Source organism: Ailuropoda melanoleuca, chromosome 13 (genome assembly GCF_002007445.2).
Source record: "Ailuropoda melanoleuca isolate Jingjing chromosome 13, ASM200744v2, whole genome shotgun sequence".
In the NCBI taxonomy this organism is placed as follows: domain Eukaryota; kingdom Metazoa; phylum Chordata; class Mammalia; order Carnivora; family Ursidae; genus Ailuropoda; species Ailuropoda melanoleuca.
Window position 1 is genome coordinate 32,254,134 of NC_048230.1, and position 25,454 is coordinate 32,279,587.

A 25,454-nucleotide genomic window follows, 5' to 3' on the forward strand; every position below is an offset into this window, starting at 1 on the left:
TGAGATTTGCCTATTTTCCTTTTTTTTTTTTTTTTTTTGGTCTTTTTTGGTCTTTTTTAGTTTTTGGTATCAAGTTTTTGTTGGCCTCAGAATGAGTTAAGGATTCTTTTCTTTTCTTTTCTTATTCTCTGAAGGAGTTTGTCTAAGATTGGTGCCATTTCTTTCTTTCCTTTTTTTTTTTTTAAGATTTTTTTTTTAAAGATTTATTTATTTATTCGATAGAGATAGAGACAGCCAGCGAGAGAGGGAACACAAGCAGGGGGAGTGGGAGAGGAAGAAGCAGGCTCCCAGCAGAGGAGCCTGATGCGGGACTCGATCCCACAACGCTGGGATCATGCCCTGAGCTGAAGGCAGATGTCCAACCGCTGTGCCACCCAGGCGCCCCAAGATTTTTTTTTTTTTAATGTAGAAGTCATCTCTGTACCCAATGTGGGGCTCAAACTCACAACCCTGAGATCAAGTGTCACATCCTCTATGGCCTGGCTGAGCCAGCCAGGTGCCCCTGAAGATTTTAAATTATAGGCTTAATTTTAAACAGTAGATATAGGACTATTCAGCTTTTATGCGTCTTATTGTGCCAGTTTGGTAAACTGTGTTTTTAAGTAATTTGTCCATTTTAATCAAACTTTTAGACTTACTGGCATAAAGCTGCTCAGTATTGTCTCATTATCTTTTTTAATGATTAAAAAATCTGTGGGGGGCGCCTGGGTGGCACAGCGGTTGAGCGTCTGCCTTCGGCTCAGGGCGTGATCCTGGCGTTATGGGGATCGAGCCCCACATCAGGCTCCTCCGCTATGAGCCTGCTTCTTCCTCTCCCACTCCCCCTGCTTGCGTTCCCCCTCTCGCTGGATGTCTCTATCTCTGTCAAATAAATAAATAAAATCTTAAAAAAAAAATCTGTGGAAAAGTTCCTTTTTAAATTTCTTGGCATTATTTGTGCTTTTTAAAATTAGTCTCACCAGGGGTTTATTAATTTTATTAGTCTTCCCAAAGAATTAACTTTTGACTATGTTTCCATTTATTTGCAGTTTCATTGTGTCTAATTAGCTGTTTTTTCTAATTTCTCACAAAAAATCCTGCTTATTCTTGTCTTACTGTTACATGCATTAGAAAAATGTAACTTTCCACGTTAGCATAGCTTTCACTACATCTTGAGGATGTAGTATTTCAAAAACCTTTCAGTTTAAGATACTTTCTAATTCCCACTGTGATTTTTTTAAAAATCTACAAGTTACTCAGGAGCATACAGTTTTCAAACATGTAGGTGTTTTTGTTTTTTTTTTTTACTCACCTTTTTTCTTCTCATTTTCTAGCTTAATTGCATCATTGTCTGAGAATGTACTCTGTATAATTTAGAGCAGTTGAAATTTGTTGAGACTTGCTATATTGCCTGGCATTTTCATAAACATTCCATGTTCACTTAAAAAGGATTTGTGATCTGCAGTTGTGACTACAGTATTCTATATATATCTGTTAGGTGAAGTTTGCTTACCCAGTTGTCCAAATCTATTTCTTACTACTTCTGATCTGTGTGTTCTAACAGTTGCTTATACACAGATCTTCTGCTAGAATTGTAGTTTTGTCTCTATTTTCTTGCAATTCTGTCCATGCTTTTGCTTTATATATTTTGAGGGTACGTGTATTAGGCTCACAGAAATTTACAATTGTCATATATTTTCTTGGCGAATTAAGCATATTACCATTATGAGTTGTCCCTCAGAAAGATTTCTAGTAATGCTTTTTAAAAAAAATTTTTATTTTTAAAGATTTTGCTTATTTATTTGACAGAGAGAGGCAGCGAGAGAGGGAACACAAGCAGGGGGAGTGGGAGAGGGAGAAGCAGGCTTCCCGCTAAGCAGGGAGCCTGATGCGGGGCTGGATCCCAGAACGCTGGGATCGTGACCTGAGCCGAAGGCAGACACTTAATGACTGAGCCACCAAGGAGTCCCTCTAGTAATGAAAGCCTACTTTCCTTTGGTTAGTTTTTGCATGGTTTGTCTTTTTAAATTTGTTTTTATTTTATTTATTTATTTAAAAAGATTCTATTTATTTGAGAGAGAAAGAGAGAGAGAGAGAACAAGCTGGTGGAGGGGAGAGGGAGAAGCAGACTCCCCGCTGAGCAGGGAGCTGGATGTGGGGCTTGATTCCAGGACCCTGGGATCATGACCTGAGCCAAAGGCAGCAGCTTAACTGACTGAGCCACCCAGGTGCCCCTTAAATTTGTTTTTATTTAAAAAGAAATCATCATGCAGACTCTCGGCTGAGTGCAGAGCCTGACACACAGGACTCAAACCCAGGACCTTGAGATCATGACTTGAGCTGAAGTCAAGTCAGCTGCTGAATCAAATGAGCCACCCAGGCACCCTGGATGTACTATTTATTTTTTTACTCCAAATTACCTCTCACTTCTCTCTCTCCATATTTATTTGTAAAGATTTATTTATTTTAGAGAAAGGAGGGAGGGGCAGAGGGAGAGGGAGTCTTAAGCAGACTCTGGTGTGTGGGGAGCCCAGCTTGGGGCTCGATCTCCCAACCCTGAGACCATGACCTGAGCTGAAATCTAGAATTGGATGCTTAATAGACTGATCCACCCAGGGACCCCTCCCACATCGCTATTTTAAGTGACAGACATCCTAGTTGAGCACTCACTGGTCAAATCAAAAGACAGTAAACTATTTTTTTTTAAAATGAAGTTTTTAATTTTAATTTCAGCGTAATTAACATGCAATGTTATATCAGTTTCGGGTGTACGATATAGTGATTCAACAATCCTATGTGTCATTCAGTGCTCATCACGTTAAATGTGCTCTTGATCCGCCTCACCTTATTTCCCACATTCCCCCCCCCGCCCCCGCCTATCTGGTAACCGGCAGCGTGTTCTCTGTAATTCCATCTCTTCTTTATACATTTATCTATTGGTGGACACTTGGGCTGCTTCATCATTTGACTGTTGTAAATGACGCTGCAATACACATGTCCCTTTGAATTAGTGTTCTTGTAATTTTTGAGTAAATACCCAGTAGTGCAATTATTTGAGGAACCTCGATACTGTTTTCCACAGTGGCTGCACCAGTTTGCATTCCCACCAACAGTGCACGAGGGTTCCTTTTTCTCCATATCCTCCCCAGCACTTGTTGTTTCTGGTGTCTTATTTTTTATTTTTTTATTTTAGTCATTCACAGGTGTGAGGTAATATCTTACCGTGGTTTGATCGGCATTTTCCTATTGATGAGTGATGGTGCGCACCTTCTCATGTCTCTTGGCCACCTCTCTGTCTTCTTTGGAGAAACATCTGCTCCTATCTTCTGCCTATTTGTCTTTTAAGATTTATTTATTAGAGAGAGAGTGGGAGGAGGGGTAGAAGGAGAGGGAGAGGGGAAGAACCTCAAGCAGACTTCCTGCAAAGCTTGGAGCCCGATGTGGGACTTGATCCCACAATCCTGAGACCATGACCTGAGCCCAAATCAAGAGTCAGGTGCTTAACCGACCAAGCCACCCAGGTGCCCCACTTCTGCCCGTTTTTAAATTGAATGTTTTAAATTGAATGTTGTGTTTTTTGGGTATTGAGTTGTATCAGTTCTTTGTAAGTTTTAGATACTATCCCTTTACTGGATATGTCATTTGCAAATATTTTCTCCTCTTCAGTAGGTCGTCTTTTAGCTTTGTTGATTGTTTCCTTTGCTGTGCAGAAGCTTTTAATTTTGATATAGTCCCAATAGTTTATTTTTGCTTTTATTTCCCTTGCATCAGGAGACATATCAGAAAAATGTTGCTACGGCTGATGTCAGAGAAATTCCTGCTTGTGCTTTTTTCTAGGACTTTCAAAGTTTCAGAATAGGTAGGAAATTCTTGCTAGATTAGGTGGGAAGAGAAAGAAGAAAATTCATGAAAGCGAAAGGAGGGGGGATGAAGGAAGACTTGGGTGATATAGAGATGGAGGAGGTGGAAAAGTAGGAGGAAGAAAAGGAGAAGAAAAAAGTGAAAACAGGGAACAAAATGAAAGGGAACTCTTTGTGGTTTTATCAAAGCCTTGTAGCCATTCTCTCGCAACCCACAGTTTCTGCTTCTTTAGCAAAACAAGCTAAAATGTCTTTCTGATTGTCCTTTCTTTGTCAACCATTCACTAATTTTCATGATTGGTTGTGGAAAAGGGAATTCATTCACTCAACAAGTAGTTATTAAGTACTTACTGTATGCTAAGTCGTTGTGGGCACTAAGGATAAACGTACAAATGAACAAAACATAGGTAAATCCTCGCCTTCATTGAACTTGCACACGAGCGGGCTATAGGAACTGCGGTGTAGACATTAAGATGCTAGATGTTACAGCAAATAGACAACAGCTTGTCAGTGGATTACCGTCATAAAGTCTATTGTCTGTTCACCTTAGTGTTGGATGCATGGGGTTTTTTTTATTTTTTATTTTTTAGGGAGTGCGAGGGTGTGAGTAAGCAAGGAAGGGGTAGGGGCAGAGGGAGAGGGAGAATCTTTTTATTTTATTTATTTATTTTTATAAGATTTTATTTATTTGAGAGAGAGAGAAAGAGAGACAGTGAGCGAGTGGGGGAAGGGGCAGAGGGAGAAGCAGACTCCGTGCTCACATCCCAGAACCCTGGGATCGTGACCTGAGCTGAAGGCAGATGCTTAACCAACTGAGCCATCCAGGCGCCCCCTTTTTATATTATTTTAAAAAATATTTTATTTATTTATTTGACAGAGAGAGAGTGCACACACAAGAAGACAGAGCGACAGGCAAAGGAGGAGGGAGAAGCAGGCTCCCCGCTGAGCATGGAGCCCAACACGGGGCGGATCCCAGGACCCTGAGATCACGACCTGAGGACCTGAGTTGAAACCAAGCGTCGGACGTTTACCCGACTGAGGCACCCAGGTGCCCCATGATGCATGTGCTTTTGATCAGGCAGATTTCCACAGTCATACTTTTGCTCTGATTCCATCTGTAAGAAGTCGTCGCAGGGCTGCAGCCAGCTTCAAGGATACGGCTGGGGACTGTGGTTCTCAGCAGCAGACAGATGTCTTTGGTGATCAGCAAGCTGAGTCCTCACATGGAGAGAGATAGACAAGAAACTGAATAACTAAGCAAATTACCTATCATGTTAGAAGGTGATAAATGCCGTGGAAGAAAAGCAGGGAAAGAAATACAAAGTCTGTGTTTGAGGAATATTGAAATTTGCAGTAGGACTGTAAGAAGCAGACTCCCTGGAGGGAGCAAGGCCTTGAAGCAGGTGAGGGAATAAGCCATGTGGATGTATTACTGAAGTAGGGAACACTCAAAAAGGAGGCCATCACGGCTAAGGCAGAACAAGGGTGAGAGAGGTGGGGGGATTAGGTCAAGGGAAGGAGAGGAGGCCGATTGTGTGGGACTCTGGCTTCTCTTCTGAATGAGAAGAGTGGAAATCAGAGGGTCACGTGCACAGGAGAGAAAAGATCTGATTTGCATTTTATCCAGACCAGGTGTGGCAGCTACCCTGAGAAGGCACTGGAAGGTGGGAAAGGGGAGAAGATGACAGTGGTGTGGACCAGAGTGGCCGTGATGGTGGTGATGAGAAACGGTAGGATTCAGGATACATTTTGAAGGCAAAGCAGGATTTGCAGATGGATTGACGGTGGAGTTTGAGAGAAGGACAGGAGGGACTGTGGTCTGAGTAACTTCAGGGATAGAGTTGCCAAGAATGGAGCCGGGGAAGACCGTGGAGGAGCAAATTTGTAGCTGAAGAAGACAGATCGAAGGACAGAGTCTTGGGGTTGAAAAGAAGGGTTGGCCAGTAAGAGGGATGGAGGGGGGAAGGGGTCAGGGAGTGGTTGGGGACTTACATGAGGCTGTGTGTTTATGGAGCGCCATTACTATTGGCAAAAGAGCCCGCCCCCCCTCCCCGATTCCATTCCCAATGGTGCATCTCTAGCTGTGTATGGTCACAGTGGCCTTAAGAGATGGAAGGCACGGCCCTCAGCCCCTCATTCCATGCTCCGGCACATTCACCACCACCACCCTGCTCTGATAAATGTCTGCTCATTCAAGGGCACCTGGCTGGCTCAGTTAGTAGAGCATGTGACTCAGTCTTGGGGTCGTAAGTTCGAGCCCCATGCTGGGGGCAGAGATTACTTAAAAAAAAAAAAAAGAAAATCTTAAAGAAAAAATGTGTGGTCCTGCCTTCCACAGATATTTTGCTGCGTGTCTATGTGCCAGGCCCTGGTCTTGGCACTGAGGGGACAAGCCAGATAGGCCTGTGTCCTTGTGCAGCTTAGACACTAATGAGGTTGGAGCCCATAATAGACAAACACGATAGTTTCTAGTGCAAGGTAAGAGAATAGTGGGTAACCTCTTTTGGTTAAGAGGATCGGGGACGTTCTCTTGGAGGAGGTGACATTTGAGCTGAGAGCTGAAAAGATGATGCTCTTCAGAGGTGGGGCAGCCAGGTTCTCGCTGTAGGGAAGTTCGGGGTGCTGTAGGGCAAGACAAGGCCAGTGTGCTGGGTCATGGCGAGGGCGAAGGCAGCTCGTCCTGCCTCATACAAGAGCCTGTAGGCCACAGTGAGGAATTTGGATTTTCCTCCAGTTGTGAATGGGCCACCATTGATGGGGTTAAGCAGAGGACTCAGGCAGGAACATTTCAAGCATGTCACAGGGCTGGTCAGATGGAGAATGGACTGCAGGGGGCAGAATAGAAGCAGGGAGAAGAGTGAGGAGGCCATCTAGCTCAGGCAACAGGTGGTGTCTCGGACAAGGATGAACCAGGATGCACACGGGAGCAGATGAATGCGCTGGAAGTCACAGATAAAGTGTGCCACTTCTCTGGGTCAAGGCCTATGCAAGGCAATGAAAGGCACCTACTAAGGGAGCCTTTGGGAGGCATAGTTCTTGGCTGCTCCCTCCTGCCCCCATTAACTCAGACCACACACCTAAAGTGCGATGAAAACACAAAGCAACCATTAAATAAGTACATAGGAGTGTCTAACCATGTGCACAAGGGGAACTAGAAAAGGAACAACTAGGGTACCCTGTGAAAAGGAGACTTTGGTGCCTTCTTTAGATGGGAGAGGCAGCCCATTTTTCAGAGGACAGCAGCAGAAGGTCCTCTGAGTCCCCTCGCTCTGGTCCACACGTCCCGCGTGGCTGCCTGTGCTGGAACAGCTAAGAACCTGGCTCCAGGCTTCAGTTTCCCAAGCTCCGAGAAGCGGGTGACTCAGGGGAGGTCCCTCCCCAGCACGCCCCGTTCTGTGCCGGCTGGGAGTGACTCATTACCTTGTTCCCTCCCTCATGGCTGACCCCGGGCCAATCCCTTAATGAGTCTACACCTCACTCTACTCATCTGGCCGGGACAATTGCCTGGTGGAGTTTTTTTTGGGTTTTTTTTGCCTTTTTTTTTTTTTTTCTCCCTGGGGGCAGGGCTCGTGTCAGCAACTATCCAGGTTCCAGGAGGGAAAGGCGGTGAGAGAGAAGTTGTCATAGGGTCTGGGGCGGGGAGCAAAGCCCAAGGATAGACCCCAGGCCCTAGGCACCCGAAGAGTGGGGCTTAATACCTGGGCATTCTTTTAATTTCAGAACCCCTCAACAACATTTAGTACCGAACACAATTTCGCAAGCATTGATGTCCTAGAGGATTTTCCCTTGGACACCTCTTTGTAAAAGCTTGGTTGGGAGGGAAAAAAAAGCAACCAGAGCAGGCTCCCAAAGTCTGCAAAGCAGAGTACCAGAGTCCCTGGGAAGGGAGAGAGCTGGGGTCTGACCAAGCGGCTCCAGGGGGCATGGGACCACCGCGCGAGGGTGCGGGAGAGTGCTCTGCTTGCTCCGCGCAACGCAAAAGCCCGCCGCGGGTACCGGGGAGAGCTCCGCGCCTTGCAAACAGCCCGCGGGCGGGGGCAGAGGCCCGGGAGGCGTGCGTGGGCTGCGGAGTTGCCCGCCCCGCGTGGTCTCTGGGCCCCCTACTTAACAGCGCACCCCGTCGCAGACGGGCGACTCCGGGTGTCCCCCCCCAATTCCCAGGCGGGAGTGGCGCGGGTAAATCCTCCCCTTGCCCAACCTGTAGGGCTCGCCTCCCCGCTGGGATCCGGCAGGTGGACCCAGGTGGGGGCACCTTCCTCCCAGCCCCGGACCCTCTCCTCTTGCGGACTCTGTCCCAGAGCCCTGGCGCGCCTCCCGTCCGTGTCGGATCCCGCATCCTGAGCCCCCCGAGTTACCTGCCCCGGGAAGTCACAGTCCACATTCTGCCTGGAATGCGAAAGGGTGGACTCGGCAGTGCCCAATGCCACATTCCTAGGGGAGGGGTCCCCACCTAGAGGGTCGCGGATCATGTTACCGGTCGAGGGGAGGAGACAGCAGGAGGGAGATCAAATGGGTAAAAGTTGCATTTAGCTTTTTACTTCTCCCCCAACCCCCAAACGCGCGTTGACGCCGGTTGACTCGGGGACAGTGTCCGCCCAGGTCCTGGAGCCCGACGGCCCCGGAACGCTTTGCCAGGATAGAGGCACCTTTCCGCCCGCGGATGCGGGACTGAGAGTGCCGACTGGTCTGCGGTGCTGCCGGGCTCCCGGGCCCTGCAGGCGACCCCCGGCTGCCCCGGGGCAGGGAGCCGGCCGCAGAAGCCCGCCGCCGGGCACCGAGGATGTAGAACAGTAACAGACGCATAAATGCGCATAAATAAATCAATGAGCAGCTCTCTGCTGCCAGCAGCAGGGAAACCTCGGGCTGATTAAATGCAGACGTGGGGTGTCTGCCAGGGCAGGAGGGCGGCGGGGCAAAGGGAACAGTCGTGGAGGCGAGGGGTGGGGGGAAAGGGAACCCAGGGGCAGGAGCCAAGAGGAAAACCCAAAGCCACCTTTTTAAAATGGGGGTGAATTTTAAATGCAAACAGCCCGGAGGAGGGGAGGGGGCCGGCCCGCAGGCGCCCGGGCCGGCCCGCCAGCCGGGGCAACTTTCCGGGCGGGAGGTGCGGCCGGAGGGGCGGCGCCGGCGGCGGGAGGCGGGAGTCGGGGGCCGAGGGGGGGAGTCACTTTAAAGGCTCTTTCTTACCCATAATGCTTTGTGGGGACGTTGACAAGTGGATCCAAGATGGCGTAGAAAGTAATGACAGGTAAGTCCTGACTTCCCCGTTCTCTGCTGCTGGGACCGCTCCGCGAGCTGCCGGAGCCCTCTGGGGAGGAGACCTGACTCCCCTCCGGTCCCCGGGGCCCCGGGAGAGGCGGCCCTCGGACGGGCTGGGGACCCAGGCGGCCCGCGGCGGGGCCTGGGAAGCGGGGCTTTTCGAGGCGAGGCCCGGACGCTGGGGCTGTTTACAGCTTCTTCCCCTCCTCGGTCCCCTTCCCCTCCGCTGGGGGCCGCGGCGCCCGGGGCCCAGGCGGTGGAGGGGGCTTTGCAGACCCGGGCCGCGAGCCTGCGGGAGGTTTTTGCAGCCGCGGGCACCCTTGGGGGAGGGGGGTCGAGCCGCCTAGCGCGCTCCCCTCCTCCGGGTCGCGGCTGGGGGTGGGGAGGGTGCGGGCCTCCCACGCCCCGCTTGATCGCCCCCTCAGGGCTCGGACTTGCGGCTGTGGGGCGGGGGCCGAGGGTGGGCGTGGGCAAAAGTGGGTCAGGGGTGCGCCCCCTCCCTCCCCCGCCGGGGGCTGTTGCCTGAGCTTCACTTTTTCCCCCCCTCTCTCCGCCCCCTCCTCGGAAATTCTCATTGGCTCACAAGCACATCAACAAAAATAAAAACAGACTAGCTTTTCCTGGGAGATTCTTTTAAGACTTCCCTTCTCCAGGGCTAAGGGACTGCAGTTTTATTTAGGGAACTTTGGTTCTTCTACCCCCAGATTATTTGGGCTTTCTGCACCCTCTCCTTCGCTGAGGATCCTTCAGACAGGGCTGGCAGCCAGGGTCTTAGGGTGGTTCTTGGATTGAGATCCTCAGGTTTTGTTTGAAACTCAAAATTGTTATTTCTTCTCCCTCACAACTTCGACTTTTCAGGCAAATCGTTAATATAATATGTATAACTTTGGAGACGGTGGATGCCGGGTGTGGGTGGGGGTGTGGGGTTGGGGGGGAGGAGTTGTCCTGGCTAGTTTGTTCTTAATTTTGCCCTCTCTTAAACTTATATTAATGAGGTTTCTTGCCCTTCATTTCTTTTTTTCTTCTTGAGATGGGGATGGGGTTTGTGTGTGGGTTTGTGTTTTTTTTTTTTTTTTTACGTTTTGGATCTTAAAAGCGTTTTATAGTCTACTCTTCCATCACACAGAAAGGAAATTTTTTATTTGAAAGCAAGCAATCATTTACAGAACTGCATACTGTACCATTTTGGTAACTTTTTCCATTTGAAATTTAGAAGCCCTCTCACTTGGGGTTGATGAAGTATTTGCTACTGATCGCGTCTGTTATTGGTGGTGTACAGACACATTTTACTTTTCTGTTTGCCTCAGGAATTGGATGAAGTAATTGATCACTAAAGAACTACAGTGCTGGTGAGATGTGTAAGGTGAGATTGCAGTTAAGAATGATTTACCATTTTCCCTTCTTTATTTTAATCAATGCATAAGGATGAGGCTGAAATTAAGTAATTTGATGGGACCATCTTTATTTTCCAAATATCTCAGTCAGTCAAATGGGTGTGTAGGCAGGGCTAGCTTTAGAAAGGAAAAATGTGTCAAATGTACCAAACTTGTAAGTTGTTGCAACGGTACTTAACCACAGTGGAACTTATACAGAGCCAAATGTTATTTGCAGTTATCCTTGATCAGTATCTTCACCAGGGGTAATTATATGTAAATTTCCTTGTGTAACTTTAATTGGATGTCTTAATTTCATATGTGTATTGGTGTCTGTCACATACCCTACATTGAGTGTTAGTGATTGTTTATGTGGATTTTGTGTGTCCAAGTTACTGGGACTCTTGTCAGGAACACCCTTTCCATTGGAAAGATTGATTTTAGACATCAGTCACTCCTTTTATTTTCTGAAAAAGGGAATAGTTTGTCTCTCCCATAGTTATTTTGTAATAAAAACGATAGTGTTGAGTTTTATTTAGTTTTTTAGGGGATAAGACTGGTTTGTTATTATTTTCTGGTCACGTGGTGTATGAATTGGAAGTGCTGCTTTAACTATTAATGCTTTGGATTTAAAGGACATTATTGATAAAGTGTTAGTGAACAGTTAGTATTCTATAATGGGGAGGAGGAGAGAAGTTTGCTAATTTTATGTTTTTCACAAGCAATTTTCTCATTAAAAATATTTTATTATGGTTTATTGAGAAAATGTAAAGTTATTAGGGCCCATTGTAGATTTGTGTGTGTGTGTGTGTGTGTGTGTGTGTGTGTGTGTTTTCCCCAACACATATGGGTAGCCTTTGGATTTTGAAATCCTCTCACAAACTTTGCCTATCAATAAGAACATCTGATTAAGAAAAATAAGCTGTGCTTTATTTTTTTCCAGATTGAGGCATTCTATTGACATTTTGCCTTACAAAAAAACAAAAAACAAAAACAAAACTTGGGAGAGGAAGGTGGACGTAAATCAAGATCCTTTTGTAAGTGCATATGACACATTTGCTTGTGTTTGAAACTCAGCGCTTGTGTGTATTATATATTTTTTTATTTTTATTCTTGGCAGAGCAAATGTGGATTTTAAAATTTATTTATTTTCAGCTTGCAGATGGAGGCATATTCATGCCTTAGACCTTCCAATCAGAATCTTTTCTTTTTATTTATCTGTTTAAATTTACAGATTACTTTGTGGAGAGGAACCAGTGCACTGCTTCTTAGCCGATGGAGATACTCATTTGTAGTCTGAAAATTAAATACTTAAGGGCCATCTGACTGGCTCAGTTGGAAGAGCATGAGATTCTTGATCTCTGGGTTGTGAGTTTGACCTCCATCTTGGGTGTAGAGAATACTAAAAAAATAAAAAATAAAAATAAAATAAAAACTTAAACAAATTGAGTATTCAGAAATTGGTAATCTCTTGTGGCTAGTGTTGTTTGGCCTGAATTGTGTCAAGACATTTTCCACAATATTCACACCTTTAGACCATGTGAAGCACAAGTATTCACTTCAAAACAAAGTTAGTGGTTGGTTATCAAACAGGTTGTTACACAGAGTATTATAAAATAGGAAATACCATAGTATTAAAGGTCGGTGCTAAGTTGAAGACGGTGTCTTGTAGCTGAATAAAGACATAGCTTTTTTAGTCTATCCTTTTGGCTGGGAAGCTAGGACACTATTTTTAGGTAAGGCTGTCGTTTTGGGGAGTCATTAAGTACCTCTCCATCAGGTGGTAAACTTTGACTTTTGCCACTGTTAGGAAGATTTTTCATTTTCTAATATCAAAAATATTCAGTCCACATTATAAAGTCTGTATACATTTATGGACTGTCCAGTGTTTTTACTGGGGAGGGGAGTGATGCCAAAACAACAGGAGAGATCATTCCTACTTCAGAGGGCCTTGTGTAGTTTAAAAATACCCAGCATATTCATGAGAGGCTAAGAATATTGCAGAGGGACCTACAAATAAGTAGACCGGATCTTATACATGCATTTTTATTCCCTGTTAAAGAGGTAGGCTTGGCATTAATAGTAAATAAAAGTTAGTTTATAATTGTCAGGCTATAGTTAAGATCCAAATACTGGCTTAGCACAAGAAATATCTTTGCCTGTTGTTTCAAATGCATAGAGGATTTTGGGTCAAGTTTATCAACTTGTTGATAAACAAGATAGGGTGAGGAGCTACTTAAAAATTATAAGCAAATTGTCTGGTTGTTTGTTTTCATAAACTTAGATTAAGTGTACATTCAAATATAATTTGATTTCTAAGTAATATTTTGAACTGTTTTCTGGGAAAGAACTATGTTATGTGTGGAGAATGTGGCCGGCCACACCAGCTTACAGTTCGTTTAAATTGGTGGGTGTAGTCAGGATTTATGTAGCATTGGCTAGAAGCAACATAAAACACAGTGGTTTGTCACTTCAGGAGTGGCCGAGATAATACTTTTGAGTAATCCTGAATTTAATAGAGTTAATATTCCTTTTTAAAAAATAATACTGTAGATGTAACATGAAGACTTTTAATTTATATATATTAAATATATAAGTATGCATAATACACTTTTTAAAAGCTATCAATTGTCTAAAACAAATTGAAAGTTTTCAACATACTGCCAGATAGTCATACCAACTTGTTTACTTGTATAAATTGTACTGGGTCATTTTCTCTAAGAGCAGGAAGTTGTCTGGTAAAACCAGAGCTTGTATATTCGTCTTGCTTTTGAACCAAAAACCCCCTGATTCATCATTAGATTTTCAAAGAATGCATGGCATATTTTTTGACTGAACCATTCTGAAGTGTGAATGTTTGTGATTTTTGTTATTTCTGTGCCATATTTTAGGTGTTCTCAGCACATCTGAATTTGCCTTTTTGCTCTCTTCTGTGGAAATTCTCCTTGCAGTGAAAATATTCCTGTAAGGCGAGCTTCCTGTCACTGGGCAATATGTATAATTAATATAGTTCTAAACAGTTGTTTTTTTATTTTTGAAGATTTTATTTCCTTATTTGAGAGAGAGCTAGAGAGATCACAGAGGGAGAGGGGGGAAGCAGACTCCCCGCTGAGTAGGGAGCCCAATGCGGGGCTTGATCCCAGGACCCCGAGATCCTGACCTGAGCCGAAGGCAGACACTCAACCTACTGAGCCCTCCAGGTGCCCCTTAAACAGTTGTTTTTATGCAAAAACTGATGCATGCTATGGTAAACAAAACTGAACAGTACTTAAGTATATAAAGTTAAAAAGATTTATTTTTATTTTTTTTAAGATTTAATTAATTTATTTGAGAGAGAGAGAGCGAGCGAGCACAAGTAGGGGGAGTGGCAGGCAGAGGGAGAGCGAGAAGCAGACTCCCCATTGAGCAGAGAAGCAGATGGACTCTATCCCAGGACCCTGGGATCATGATCTGAGCCGAAGGCAGATGCTTAACTGGCTGAGCCACCCAGGTGCCCACTAAAAAAGATTAAAAAAAGATAATAATAAGACTTTGTTCCCCTTTCTCCGTCTTTAGTTGCGTTCCCGTCAGCTGACCATTGAAAACAGTTGGTGTCATTTGGCTTTTGGAAGACCTCGCTGTTGCTGGGGTACACTAGGACTAGAGAAAGCAGAGGGAGAAGTCAGGGAAGGCATGAGCACTGAACCCAGTTTAGATGTTACACAGGGACTATTCTCCTATTTCCTGTGATGTTAAGTAATATTGGTAATCTTAACTACCATTAGTTTAAGAGAACTGTAATCGAATTGTTAGTGAAACAGTTAATTCTTTTGTCAGGTTGGTACAGTTTTGATTTGTTGATCTTTTAAGGAAATAAATATTTGTGAATTGAATTCTATAACCTTAGGGCTGGGGGTAATGATGGTAATTACCATCTGTAGAATTTTATGATAAACTGCATAGTATGTTTACTATAGGCTTTTTACAACTCATTATCTCTCCTTTAATTCTCATAACAACCCTAAGATAGTTGTTATTTCCGTTTTGCAGAGGAGGAAATTTAGGCCAAATGTGAACTAGCTAACCAATGTCATAAGACTGGTAAGTTGTGGTGCTGGTGTTCTGTCTTGGAGAGCCTGTGCTCTTTCCATTGTAATGTGCTCTGCTACTTCTATCTAGTGTGTTTTATTTTCCAGATGAGGAAATTTAGGCCTGCAGAAGTCAAGTGACTTGCCCAAGGTCACACAGCTAAGTAATAGCAACAATAAACCAAAGTTTTATCTCTGGTCTCTTATCTCAGGACTTTTGGTCCTGGCTGGGTATGCTACATTTTACTGAAATACTGTGGACCAAAAGACCATATGCTGTGAATACTGGATACAAATGCTTCACAACTGATACATCAGCAATGGTGATTTCTACTATGTATTTAAACGCTTCCTTTTCTCTCTTTCAGAAATTATAAAGAGCTCTGATGGGCTATTTGGGTGATCCCCAGTGCAGTGAACTGCAGGTGAGTCAGGTTTAGGAGAGCTTTGCTTAGAAAACAAGAGCTTGGTAATGCCTGAGAAGGCGACAGGAGAGACTTAATCTAGAGGGCCAGTCTGTCCAGGAAGAGTAAAGTGGGACCGGGTGGAGTGATGTTGGTCAGTAGTAAGACCGTGGAATCCTGAAGACGCAGGTCCGGGCTGAACAGGCTCCTGTAACAGACGGGATGACGATGAACATCCTCTGAAGAGACTGCTTGCCGCTTTGTCGGAGTTTGTTTGAAGAGAAGTGAGGGTAGGTTAATCTTCCACTCATGTTCTGAATGAGTAACCGCACAGGGGCTCATTCTATCTGCATATGATTGGAGCTTGAGAGGCCCTTCAGTTTTTGTGTCAACATTCTGGAGTGGTAATCGCCCTGTGCTCTGATGAACTTGGTTAAGTATTGAATAGTTTGTTTATCCTGGTATCTGCTGTGTATGTATTGTCATGGATGATTGTATATATCCGCATTTCTGAGAGTCTAGATACTGAGAACACAGCAATAGAAACAAAAGGTTAAACTTTTTTCCTAATGGTTATGTTTATTTATTAGTCCTTCAATTTATCTTTTGCTGAAATGCCCTTCTAAGAAAGGCAATTTAGTCTTTATTATTTCTGATTCACAGTAACTGATTTTTTTGGTTCCATTATTGTATCTTGGTCTTTCATTATTAAACTTAGACAATGGTGATACTACAGAAAAAACAATTAGAAGACTGCTTTAATATTATCCTTGTGGGGCATCAGTGCTGAAAATTACATTTTGATATATTTTCAGTACTAGTCTTTTGTTAGACCTCAGCAGCTGAAGAAAGCTTCATCTGTTAATAAAATGACTTGCCATCCTGCCTTATGGACTCTGGCTGGGTGAGATTTGTAAGACATGGCCAGCTACTTTTTACCCATCTGCTTTAGGCTGGAGTTTTTAGTTTTCAGTTCTTTGTACCTGGCCCTTGGTTCTTTGATTTGTCCACGATTCCATACTGCTTTTTAACTGTGGTACAGTCCACTACTGAGTCAGCAAGTTGGCTTTGAGAATCCCAGAAACTTGAATGTGACAGTACTGTATACTCCAGGGCTTATAATTGAATTTGGGCTTGGCTACTTGCTGATTGCTAAAGTAACGCACAGTTGTAGACATTCTTTGTTTTAGACTTTGTTTGTTTTGCATGATTGGGGAGTTCAAAACAGTTTAGGTGGCTTGTTGGCCTTGGAAAGCTGGGGTCTGGGGGTGTCATATAGAGGTCATTGTGAAAAGGAATGCATGAGAGTTCTCAGTTAAGGCCAAAATGAGCAGTGGAAGGGAGGGGTGGACCTCTTTTTGAGGCTCTGTCAAGCTTGTATCCTGAAACCCTTCTGTTTCCTTAGTATGGTGGAACTTTTCTTTTTTAAGTTCAGAAGAATAGATAATAAATAAATTGTTAAATATTTAGATTATCACCCCAAAATAGTTGGTTTTGTTTTGGTGTTCCATTAAAATAATGTATTTTTATATGTAAACATATGTATGTATATATATGTGCATATACACATGTATATATTTTTTACTCATGGTTAATTATGGTGTGTGCAGTTTGAATGTTTTCTACTTATTAGGTCATGGAACATTTCCATGTTATAAGTGTCACAATTTTAGTTTATATGCTTTTTTAAAAAGATTTATTTATTCGAGAGAGAGAGTGTGTGCACGCATGTGAGTGAGGGGAGGGGCAGAGGAAGAGGGAGCGTGGAGCCTGACTGTGGGGCTCCATCTCACAACCCGGAGTCATGACTTGAGCCAAAATAAGAGTCCAACGGTCAAACAACTGAGTCACCCAGGCGCCCCTGTATGCTTACATTTTGAAAGGCTGCAAAATATTTCATCAAGTCATGCTCCCATAATTTACGTAAATCTTTCAATGTCAGGTATTTGTGCTGCTCCCTGGTTTTCACTTAATACTTTACATTATTGTAGATATTATTGGTATTATTGTTTTGACTAATTGTATTTTTAGGGTGTATTTCTGAGTGTATAGTGTTAAATGGGACTGAGTGTTTTTGTGGCTTTTTGTATGTATTGCCATACAGCTTTTTAGGAATGTTGTACCAGTTGGTACTTCTAACAGTTAAATGGATACACCTGTTTTACCATAGCTGGACAGAAATACGTATTTTCCTTAAAAGTTTTTGCTTATTTAGTAGTATAAAGTGGCATTTGCACTTCTTTGTTCTATAATGTTGAATTTTACCCTTTGAGTCTCTTCACAGTGAATTGTTTGTGCATATCCTCTGCTATTTTATGCAATACAGTATTGATGTGAGCTTTGGATGGTAAGGCAAGTGTAGCCAGCTAATAAACCGGTGATTATTAAAAAGATAACCAGAACATATTCAGTGGAAGTGTTCGAAGAGGCCTGGGTACTGAGTGATCTCGGAGATAGTGGTTGAGGGGGAACAGGTTCCGCAGACGTTTATTGGGCATCACTGTGTCCAGTGTGCCGCTTTGCTTTCTTTGCCTCCAAGTTATTGCGGTGTCTGCCTGGTTGAAGGAGGAGGTAGTTGAGAATGCTTGAGACTTGACCAGTGGGGAGTCTGGCTGCTGAAGTCCTTTGTGACCGCCTGGAGGACTGTGGGGATCACTGTAACATCTTTAACTCATTCATGGCATGCCACTATACCTTTGGCAGTCTTTGGGAAGCTCTGTTCTGAGGAATACAAAGATGAATAAGACATATTTCCTACTGACAAGGAACGAATTATCTGGTAGGAAGATTAGGGGCACCAGAAAATGAAAGGACTAATAGGAGTTTCTTAGGTGCTCTAAAAGAGGTTCAGCTAAGGTGCTTAGTGGTTAAGTAGAGGGTGTGATACTGCCCCCTTGGGGATATCAGGGAACACTTCAGCTGAAGAAGTGGTATTTAAATAGCACTGCCATGAAGATGAGAAGCAATGGAGAGAAGAGGGCATTCTAGAGGGAAGAATAGCTTGGGCAGAGGTGGGGGAGTGGTGTCACAAATGAGGTGGACACCAGGAAACCGCATGTCCAAACCACTTGGACCCTGGGAGACATAAAGGAGCATAGTGGAAGGTGAGGCTGCTGAGAGGTCAGGACTGGGTGTTGGAGAGTCTTAAATGCCAGACTGAGGATAGATTGGTAGTGAGGAGAAACAGAGAGGGGGGCTTCCTCCCTCCCTTCCTTCCTTCCTTCCTTCCTTCCTTCCTTCCTTCCTTCCTTCCTTCCTTAAGATTTTATTTATTTGAGAGAGAGAATGAGTGGGGGGAGGGTCAGAGGGAGAAGCAGACTCCTCGCTGAGCAGGGAGCATGATGCGGCTGGATTCTGGGACTCCAGGATCATGACCTGAGGCAAAGGCAGATGCTTAAGCGACTGAGCCACCCAGGCGCGCGTGAGAGGGACTTTAGTTGCATTCATGATAGTAGTCCCAAGTGAGGGACGATGAGGAGGGCCTGAATTGAATCGATGGCCTTGGGAATGAAGAGGAGGCGGGCAGTGCATTCAGGAGATATTTTGGAGGTTGAGCAGAGAGACGTGGTGACTGATTAGGTCGGAGGGGAAGGGAACAGTTAGTTCCGTGTCTCAAGTTAGAGGTGATGTTGCGATTTTCAGGCTTGAGTGGCTGGCAGAATAGGCATCAGGAATAGGGAAGTCAGGAGGAAGAACAGGTCTTAGGGGTTTGGAATAGAGGAAAGATGAATTTGGTTTTGTTTGTTGAGTTCAGGGAGTGAGTAGAAAGGTGAAATCAGAATTTTAATCTTCGAAGGAACAGAGGAGGAAGTTTGGGGCCTAGAGGTAATAGAGGAACCAGTGAGGTCTCACACTTATTAGTAAAGCCGAGCACAGATGAAGCTTCCTGATTCCCAGGCCAGTGTTCTCTTCCCTGCCTCTCACTGCAAAGTGCTGAAGGTTCTCATCTGGGATGTTTTCCTCACACCCAGGTGGTGTGCTCAGTAGAAGGCTGGAAGTGGCAGAGTTTATGTTGGGGAATGAGGACTTTATTTTTAATTAAAAATTCTTATTTATTTATTTATTTAAAGATTTTATTTGTTTATTTGACAGAGAGAGAGAGACAGCCAGCGAGAGAGGGAACACAAGCAGGGGGAGTGGGAGAGGAAGAAGCAGGCTCCTAGCAGAGAAGTGTGATGTGGGGCTCAATCCCAGATCGCTGGGATCACGCTCTGAGCTGACGGTAGACGCTTAACGACTGTGCCACCCAGGCACCCCTAAAAATTTTTTTTAAAAAGCTTTTACTTATTTGTGTGAGAGAGTGAGCGTGGGAGCATGCGGGGGTGGGGAGGAGCAGAGGGAGAGGGAGCAGCAGACTCTTGGCCGAGCATGGAGCCGGACACTGGGCTTGATCCCGGGACTCGGGAATCATGAGCTCAGCCAAAGGCAGACGCAACTAACTGAGCTACCCAGGCACCGCTTAGTTAAAAGTTTTTATTATGGAAACTTTCAAACATACGGGAAGTGGGGAAAGAGTATCATCAGTCCCACTGTACCCCTTGTCCAACTTGAACAGTTGTTTGTGTTGTGTCATCTGTTTCTTCCCTCCCCGTCCGACGCTTTAAAGCAAATGTGAAGGTGAAGTGTGTTGGTGACCTTAAACTTGGGGCATTTGCAGGTAGGGAGGATTTGAACAGTTTAATAGGGTATGTTTTGAGCTATCTGGGTATGGTCTAGAGGGAAGAGAAGTAGATTTAACTGCCAGAATCCTGTTCTGCCTCAGACTTTGTGGTTTTGGGCAAATCACTTAAGTCTTTTGAGTCTTAGTTTGTGAGATGGAGATAATGATATCACCTTTGCAGAATCACTCAAAAAACCTTCTATGAACTCTAAACTTTGAGGCTAAACTATGATGTAGATTTTAGAGTGCTATTCAACTTTGGGATTCTGTGTTGCTGTCTTAAAGTTTATCTTATTCAACAACTTTGTATTTTTCAGCACATACTTATGTCAGGAACCTGGGGCTTCAACAGTGAACAAAACAGACAAAATCCTAGCTCCCACGGAGCTCATATTTTAGATTTGGAGGATAATAGTGAGCTAATGCTTCTATAACAGTGGGCCAGGTACTGTTCTAAGTACTTTTATAATTTAACCTGATTAATTCTCGCAAGAGTGCTGTGAGGTTGATACTGTTGTTATCCCTATTTTACAGATTTGTAAATCGAGGCAAATTTTTATGTAGATTGTCTCAGGTTGCAATGCCAGGATTGAAATTCAGGCAGATCTGGTTTCAAGCCTATATACTCTTAACCACTATCCCATAGAACATTTAAAACTCATTCATGGCTTACTGGTGTTTGATACAAATAAAAAGGTAGGCCCAGGGAGGGGCGCCTGGGTGACTCAGTCGGTTAAACGTCTAACTCTTGATTTCAGCTCAGATCATGATCTCAGGGTTGTGGGATCGAGCCCTGTATCGGGGCTCCACGCTCAGTGTGGAATACGCTTGGGATTCTCACTCTCCCTCTCCTCCGCACGTGTGTGTGCATGTGCTCTCCCTCTCTCTCAAATAAATCTTAAAAAGAAAAAAAGGTGGGCCCATGTTGAAATTATTTGTAAACAAATAAGTGTTTTCTTCTTGTAAAAAAGCCAATAAAAAAAAAGTCATTAGTTTTCTGGAGGTGGCAGCATAGTAGTAGTCTTTCATAGGAAAATATTTTTCCTCCTAACTTTTCATAGGCTTTATCAATTTTCTTGGTCTGTTTGGATGCACATGACTGCCTCAATGGAAGGAGGTCATTTTTCTGCTGACACTTGGGCAAAATCTCTTCTTGAGTGAATCCCCTTCTTAAAATTCTCTTTTACCTTTTCCTCCACGTCCCCTCCCTTATCCCAGGGGAATTCCCTTCTCTGATCTCTCCTACTTTCTGTTCTTCTCTGTTCTTCTTCCCCATTCTCACCACTGTGCTGTCCTTACCAGTCTCATCAGCTGCCCCTGTCCTGAGAGAGTCTCTGCTTTCTGCCCTTGCCTTCTCGTCCCTAGCCTGCCTCTCGCCAACTACTCTGGACTTGGCCTTGTGCATTGGCTTTTCCAAATTTATTTAGTGGGACTAATTTTCCACCTTTGGCACTGGCTCTGGCTTTGGCTTTGCGAGCTCTCAGTTCTTCTTCAGCTGTAGGGCATACTGGGAAATGAGCAATAAGGAGTTCTTAAGTTAGCATCTGGATTAGGACATGGGCCACACTGCTTATAAGGAGAGTATGAAGGCTTGTGTATTTGTTTTTTTTAGAAATTTCGGTTAAATAGGAATAACATAAAAGTATCATTTTATCCACACAGTTCAGTGGCAGTAGGTACATTCACATTTTTGTGGGACTGTCCCCGGCATCGGTCTCCAAAACTCTTTCATTGCCCCAAACTGAAACTCTGTACCCATTAAACAATAACTCTCCATTTACCCCTCCTTCAAGCGCCTGGCAACCAGCATTCTTCTTTCTGTCTCTATGAATTTGGCTATTCTAGGTCCCTCATATAATGTACAATCATACATTGTCCTTTTGTAGTCTGGTTCTCTTCACTTAGCATAATGTCTTCAAGTTTCACCTATATTGTAGCATATGTCAGCATTTCCTTCCTTTTTAAGGCTAAATAATATGCCATTGTATGTAACACCACATTTTTAATCCATTCATCTGTTTGTTTTTTTAAAGATTTTATTTATTTGAGAGAGAGAGAGCGCGCGCGCGCGAGCGCATGAGCAGGGGAGAGGGAGAAGCAGGCTCCCTGCCGAGCAAGGAGCCTGTCACGGGGCTCCATCCCCGGACCCTGGATCACTGCCTGAGCTGGAGGCAGACCCTTAACCCACTGAACCTCCCAAACGCCCCTCCATTCACCTGTTAATAGACACTGGGGTTACTTCCACCTGTTGGCTGATGTGAATAATGCTGCTACAAACATGGGTATACAAGTATGTGTTTTGAGTCCCTGCTTTTAGTTCTTTTGGATATTAACCCAGAAGTGGAATTGCTGGCTCCTGTGGTAATTCTATGTTTAATTTTTTGAGGAACCACCATACTGTTTTCCATAGTAGTAGCACCATTTTATGTCCCACTAGCAGTGTATTTCTCTGCATCCTCACCAACACTTGTTATTTTCTGGGCTTTTTTTTGTTTTGTTTTTTGAGAGAGAGAGCAAGAGTGCACGTGCGAGTGAGAGCAGTAGTGGGGGGAGGGATAGAGGGAGAAGGAGAACCTCAAGCAGGCTCCAAGCCCAGTATCCAGCGTGGTCGATCTCATGACCCTGAGATCATTTCATGAGCTGAAACAAAGAGTTGGTTGTTTAACCAACCGAGGCACCCAGGCGCCCCTGGATTAGTTTGGGTTTCAAGTCACTTTTTTAAGTTAGGGAAAATCATTGGTTATTTATTTATTAAAAGATTTTATTTATTGGGGCGCCTGGGTGGCACAGTGGTTAAGCATCTGCCTTCGGCTCAGGGCGTGATCCCGGTGTTATGGGATCGAGCCCCGCATCAGGCTCCTCCTGTGAGCCTGCTTCTTCCTCTCCCACCCACCCTGCTTGTGTTCCCTCTCTCGCTGGCTGTCTCTATCCCTGTCAAATAAATAAATAAAATCTTTAAAAAAAAAAAAAAGATTTTATTTATTTATTCGACAGAGAGAGAGATAGCCAGTGAGAGAGGGAACACAAGCAGGGGGAGTGGGAGAGGAAGAAGCAGGCTCCCAGTAGATCAGGGAGCCCGATGCGGGGCTTGATCTCAGGACCCTGGGATCATGCCCTGGGCCCAAGGCAGACGCTTAACGACTGAGCCACCCCGGTGCCCCCAGAAAACCATTAGTTTAATTTATATTATGAAAATGTTTATGCCTATAGGAAAGTTGAAAGACTAGTATCAACACTCAGTTGTTAACATTTGCCATAATTTGCTTTCTCTCTTTCTCTGTCTAAATAGAGTTTTTTCTTTTTTTTTTCAGAGCCAGTTGAAAGTTAGTGGCAGACATATTAGATGGTACTTCATTCATATGGGTTTGAATTGTGCGGGTCCATTCATACATGGAGTTTTTACAGTACAGTAAATGTGTTTTCTGTTCCTTGTGATTCCTTCTTCTTCTTTTTTAAAGATTTATTTATTTAAGTAATCTCTACACCCAACGTGGAGGTCGAGATCAAGAGTTGCATGCTCTACTGACTGAGCCAGCCGGGTGTCCCTCTTGTGATTCTTTTAATAACATTCTCTTTTCTATAGTTTCCTGAATTCTAAGAATACTTTATATAAGATACATACAAAGTATGTGTTAATTGACTGTTAGTGGTAAGGCTTCTGGTCAACAGTAGGTTATAGTTAAGTTTTTGGGGAGTCAGTTATGCACAGGTTTTTCACTTCATGGGGTTCAGCACTGGAAGGGTCAACTGTATCTCCTAAGTATTCGGACAGTTTTCTTCATAAACATAATACCAGTATCACACCTAAGAATTCAGTAATACTAATGGTTATACTATCAAATATCAATTCTCAGTAAGTTTCCCCATTGTCCCCAAAATGTATTTTATTTCTTTAGGTTATTATATCTCTTTAGTTTTTTTTTAGTTTTTATTTATTTATTTGAGAGAGTATGCGAGATTTGGGGGAGGGGCAGAGAGAGAGAGAGAGAGAGAGAGACAGGGGGTGAGAATCCCAAGCAGAGCTCAGAGCCTGTTCTAGGGCTCGATCCCAGGACCCTGAGATCATGACCTGAGCTGAAACCAAGAGTGAGACATGTAACTGACCAAGCCACCCAGGCTCCCCTGCTTAGTTTTTTAAAAATCTAGAATAGTTACCCCTCCCCTTTTTGTTTTTCATGACAGTGAAGCATGGTACAGTGTTGGTGATTATAGTGGTGAGCATAGCTGCCTTCCATGACCGTGAAGCATGTTGTCTGTTGAAAAATGCAGATGAATAAAAAAATCCATAATCCCCCACTCAGAGACATCCACTTTAATTTTTTAAATAAACTTTTAATTTTGGAATAATTTTAGATTTACAGAAAAGTTGTAAAGGTAAATATAGGCCAGAGTTCTCATGTACTCTTCACCCAGTTTTCCCCATTGGTTTTTTTATTGTTGTTGTTTTTTTTTTAGTTTATACTTGAGCAGAGATTGATTTATGCAGCTTATCTAAAAGCAGGGTAAATATTCTAATTCACAGTCACCATACCTGTCCCCCCTCTTTTGCAAGTCAAAATTTTCTCAAGAAGTAGTTCCCCATTGTTAATACCTTACATTTCTGTGGTACATTTGTCAAATCTAAGAATCCTTCATTGGAACATTAGTGTTAACTAATATCCAAATTTTATTTGGATTTTCCTAGTTTTTCCACTAAAGCCCTTTCTCTGTTCACAGATCCATTCAGGATCCATGTTGAATGTAGTTTTCATGTTTCCTGGGCTATGACCGTTTTTCAGAGTTTAATTGCTTTTGTGACAGTTTTGAAGAGCCCCGGTCAGGTATTTCTCTCTTTCTTTCCTTTTTTCTCTCCTCCCTTCCTTCCTTCGGACAGCACGCTGAGCGTAGAGCCCTTTGCGGGGCTCCGTCTCATGACCCTGAGATCAGGACCTGAGCCAAACCCAAGAGTTGGACACTTAACTGAGTTAGCCCCCCAGGCACCCCTGATCGGTTATTTCATAGAGTTTTCCTTCGTTTGGGTTTGTCTGATGTTTTCCTCATGATTAGACTGGAGGTATGGGTTTTAGGGAAGGAGATATTCACTTTTAATATTTTGTTTCATATCTTGGCTTTTTATGTAACACACTCAATACATATATGTTTTACAAAATAGGATTATATACCATATTATTTTATAATCTTTTTTTTACTTACCAAAACTTGTTTTTACTTATATATGGGAGTAGGAAACTCTGTACTGAGTTTCAAACACTGATTTGAAAATACAGTTTTAGAACATAGACTGTTGGTAAATTAAAGACAGCTTTTAGGAAGGATGGTGGTGGTGGTACCATTTTGTTTTAATTATGCAGTTGGCTTTTTAATTTTATTTTTATTTTTTATTTTTTTTTTAAAGATTTTATTTATTTATTCGACAGAGAGAGAGACAGCCAGCGAGAGAGGGAACACAAGCAGGAGGAGTGGGAGAGGAAGAAGCAGGCTCATAGCGGAGGAGCCTGATGTGGGGCTCGATCCCATAACGCTGGGATCACGCCCTGAGCCGAAGGCAGACGCTTAACCGCTGTGCCACCCAGGCGCCCCACAGTTGGCTTTTTAAAATTGATTTATGTTTTATTTAAAAAGCTCAACTGTTTGAGATTATGATGTGTTTACAAGTCTCCACAGATAATCTAAAAGGGAAAATAAAGAAATAAAAAGAATAGAAAATGTTTTTTAGTAATAAAATTTTCTTGGCAAACAGCAACCTTTTCTAGAAAGTCTTTTAGTGTAATTTGATTGCTTCATAAATACGGGTTTTTAAATATAAATATTTTTATTGATAAGTAGGCATGTTAGATGAAGAAGACTGTCTC

General features: G+C 43.6%; 1 protein-coding gene and 1 long non-coding RNA gene across 11 annotated transcripts in view; both read left to right on the top strand.

Moving 5' to 3' along the window:
• LOC117795702 overlaps positions 1–4,776 on the top strand; it is a 34,856-nt gene extending 30,080 nt beyond the window's left edge. For both annotated transcript variants that reach the window (XR_004619832.1, XR_004619831.1), the window contains exon 5: positions 4,717–4,776. This is a non-coding gene — a long non-coding RNA (uncharacterized LOC117795702). The remainder of the gene's footprint in view (positions 1–4,716) is intronic.
• A 4,258-nt stretch (positions 4,777–9,034) lies between these two features.
• Positions 9,035–25,454, top strand: part of HELZ (helicase with zinc finger) — a 155,961-nt gene continuing 139,541 nt past the window's right edge. For 3 of the 9 annotated variants that reach the window (XM_034640998.1, XM_019805299.2, XM_019805304.2), the window contains exons 1-4: positions 9,038–9,087; positions 10,406–10,461; positions 11,415–11,508; positions 14,907–14,963. The gene's annotated coding sequence lies outside the window, so the exon portion shown is untranslated. Of the gene's footprint in view, positions 9,088–10,405; positions 10,462–11,414; positions 11,509–14,500; positions 14,552–14,906; positions 14,964–15,125; positions 15,233–25,454 lie in introns of all 9 variants that reach the window. The other 6 variants (XM_034640999.1, XM_034640997.1, XM_019805301.2 and 3 more) reach the window with 6 other exon arrangements.